This window comes from Pezoporus flaviventris, unplaced genomic scaffold, assembly GCF_033815535.1.
Source record: "Pezoporus flaviventris isolate CSIRO_AGI_PZ_B2104156 unplaced genomic scaffold, CSIRO_AGI_Pfla_v1 ptg000050l, whole genome shotgun sequence".
Classification (NCBI taxonomy): domain Eukaryota; kingdom Metazoa; phylum Chordata; class Aves; order Psittaciformes; family Psittacidae; genus Pezoporus; species Pezoporus flaviventris.
The window spans coordinates 1,194,586-1,198,276 of record NW_026892598.1 but is presented as its reverse complement, the minus strand read 5'-3'; positions in this window follow the sequence as shown (position 1 = coordinate 1,198,276).

Sequence of the window (3,691 nt, the reverse complement as noted above, 5' to 3'; positions counted from 1 at the left end):
GAAGGAGGGGAGGGAGGGAGGAAAGAGGGAAGGAAGGAGGGAGGGAGGGTGGGAGGGAGGGAGGGAAGGAAGGAGGGAGGGAAAGAAGGAGGGGGGTGGGGATGGAGGGGAGGGAGGGAAGGAAGGAGGGAGGGAAAGAAGGAGGGGGGTGGGGATGGAGGGGAGGGAGGGAAGGAAGGAGGGAGGGAAAGAAGGAGGGGGTGGGGATGGAGGGGAGGGAGGGAAGGAAGGAAGGAGGGAGGGAAGGAAGGGAAGTAAGGAGGGAAGGAAGGAGGGAGTGAAGGAGGGAGCGAGGGGAGGGAGGGAAGGAAGGAAGGACGGAGGGAGTGAAGGAGGGAAGGAGGGAGGGAGGGAAGGAAAGGGAGGGAGGGAGGAAAGGAAGGAGGGAGGGAGGCAGGAAGAAGGGAGGGAGTGATGGAGGGAAGAAGGGAGGAGGGGAGGGAGGGGAGGGAGTGAAGGAAGGAGGGAAGGGAGAGACAGAGGGAAGGAAGGATGGAGGGTAGGAGGGAAGGAAGGTCAGAGGGGAGGGAGGGAAGGAAGGACTGAAGGAAAGGAGAGAGGGAGGGAAGAAGGAGGGAAGGAGGGAGGAAGGAAGGAGGGAAGGGAGAGAGGGAGAGAGGGAAGGAGGAAAAAAAATTGATGTTCCTGACCTTGCCTTTGGAGTTCAACATATTTGTGCTCAGTGAAACCAGTCTATAAGGACATGGAAACCAGAAGCTTGACTCAGTTGCTTACTTTGACATCTCTCAAAGGCTCCTTACAATATTGGTGTGGATTGGAAGAAGAGTCAAAATGCAACATTGTACAGGAGTGAAATAGATATCTTCTCAAGAAGCTGAATTGCTTCTGAGTTTTTGTGCAGTGAGTAAAAATGAAATGCAGAAAAGGCAAAATTATTTGGTGCACTGCATGATCAGGTTTTTGTCAAGTACCCAAAGCTGACTGAAAATTAGCTTGTGCATTGGATGCAAGCATATGTTCTTTTTATGCTGGAAAGTTTACCAGGTTGACAGTGCTAGAGGTGCTACCTGTATTTAAAATGGTTATCAAAAAGAAGTGCAGACAGCACAAGATGTGGACACAATTACTGATTTTGTTTCCTAGTCTTGTAAAAAAAAAAAAAAAAAAAAATCCCAGTTGTTTTCTAGATGATCTTGAGGTCCTTTCCAACCCTAACCATTTTGTGATTCTATGATTTTTCACAAGGGTGAAAAAAAAAAAAAAAGGTGAGAAAAAATCATAGCTGTCCCTCATGGGCTAGGAGCTATAAATTTGGCTTAGACAACTGTGCTACCTGTTTTGATGCTTCTGGAGTTATGCTCAGTATAGTGTTCTCTAAGAAAAGCTTTTCAGCTGTCCCTAGGATTTCTGACAGTGTATTACAGTACTTCTCAGAGCTAAACAAAGGAGCTTATATTTACTTTTTTTACTTTATTTTTAGTATTATTTCTGGTATTAGTTATTAGAAGCTCATAGAAATAGAAATTAGAAGCTTTTCAAGAAATATTACAGGAAACTGAAACAAAATTATGTAAACACATAGCTCTATATTTTCAGTGTTCTTCATGCAAGTATAAAATACGGCCATTGTAATTATTTTCCATGATAAAATGGCCATGGATATTGACTATTTAAATATTTACAGTGTTGAACAGCATGAGACTGCACAGAATCAGAGCTACTTACAGAGCTATTGTAAATCAACCGTAGGTGGTTTGTTTGTTTTTTTTTTTTGTATTTATTCCTAGTTGCTCCAAATAAGGATCAAGGCTTCTTTGTACAAAATGCTGACATGTATTAAAGAGAAAAAAAAAAAAGTCTCTTGTTCACTTCTTCACTACCAAAGTAAATCAATTACCAATTTTCTTGCGGGCATAGCACACTTCTGACAAGAATCATCACTTAACTGTAAGCCTAGGATAAGTGCTGGAGACTACTTAATACAAATAACAGTGCCTAATTTTGTGTTATAGAATATGATATTACTGAATGTCCTGTATGTTGCATATTTTTCCCACTTCAAAGAATTTATACTTGAAAACTTGTCTTACTTGCACCTTCTAATGGTTTTAAAGTGATCAAGACTAGATTCTTCCATTCTAAACTTGTTTGCATAGCAGTGTCAGAGGAATATTTTTAAAGTCTTAAATAATTCCTGAAACTGGGCAGTATCCAAAGACTAAACAAGATATAATTTGTTTTGGAATATTTTACCTTTTTTCCTATCTGTTTGGTACACTACTGACATAGAAATCTTGGTTTTGCCACTGCCTTCAGTCTAAATGCTATTAGACTTTAAAAATGATGTACAAAGATCAGTAATAGTCTCTTAAAGTGGCAGTTAAGCAAAATTTAGCAGTGCCTGTATTTTTAAGTTTGCATCGTCTGAATAACCCTGAAAAAAATAGAAAGAATCTGGAATGCAACCAGAATAACTAGATTGTAAAAGTCACTGCTCTCAAGATATATGTTTTTAGTAAAATGCAAAGTGGTAAGAAGATGACTTCCATATCATTCCACCTCTGGGGTGAATAAATATACTGTATGAATTCACAAGTTAATACTTGCAAATAACCCTTCTGCTGTATGTTAATATTTCCAACCTCCAAAAATTTCTCTACAATAAATCAGTAAGACCTCAGTGTCTGGAAAAAAAAAAAGTATTTATCTAAGAATTTAATATATTTATTTTGAATTCTAGAAGCTTATATTCATTGCTAATTCAGAAAGTATTTCTGGGATATTCTGGTACTTGTCATTCTTTTGGATAAGATTTTAATGGTAAAATGTTAAGTGAATGATACAGCAGTGTAAATTAAAATAATATCTAAAAGCATGTTCCAAAGGGACTGAAAATGCTACTTGTATTGTTGAAATGAGAGAGTGTTAAATCATAGAAGCAGATATTTTTTTCCAGGGGTTCTTTAATTTTTTTTTTTTTTTCTTTCTGATTTGCAGTTTTAGGGTTATGGCAATCCACTGAAAATATTGAAATGGTACTAGAAATATTTGTTTAAATGCAGGAATTTTGCAGATTGTTTTTTCCGAGTTTATTCATCCAAAGAATGTGATAAAACTGTCTTACCGATGCTGTGTATTATCAGTAAAAGCAAGCTCTTTATAGGGTATGAGGACCATGTACTGTTGCTTTACCTGTTTTAAAATGTGAAATCATGTCACAGTAAGAATGGATGTCTAGAATAGAATGATTTGCCTATTACGTGCATGTAACCAGGGTCCAAATAGGAATTTCTGGGACTGAAATTAAGGGCACAATTCTCGTTGGCACTGAGGGGTGGTGGACTCCACCTGAGGCATTATGCAAGATTACATGAAGATGACATGAAGATGACATGAAGTCCTCAGGCTGAAGGATGTTAGTAAGAATCATACTTTGACAACAAAAGATACACTGGATAATGCTGACTTACCCAGTCAAGCTAAAGCTGAAAAAGCAGCCACTTAAAATGTCTCATTTTACAGGATACCTGCATATTTATATCTGCTTTATTTGCAGTGAGTTTTCACTTTATTGTATTCAAGGGATAATTTAACAAGTTTCTGTATTTTTAAACACTAAGGAATTTCTGCCTTGGTTTTATCTTATCAACTGATTCTTTAACCTCAGCTATAAAGCTGAGGGGGTGAGTGGTTCCTTTGCATAGTAGTAACTTTGTTCAGATAGAGAATA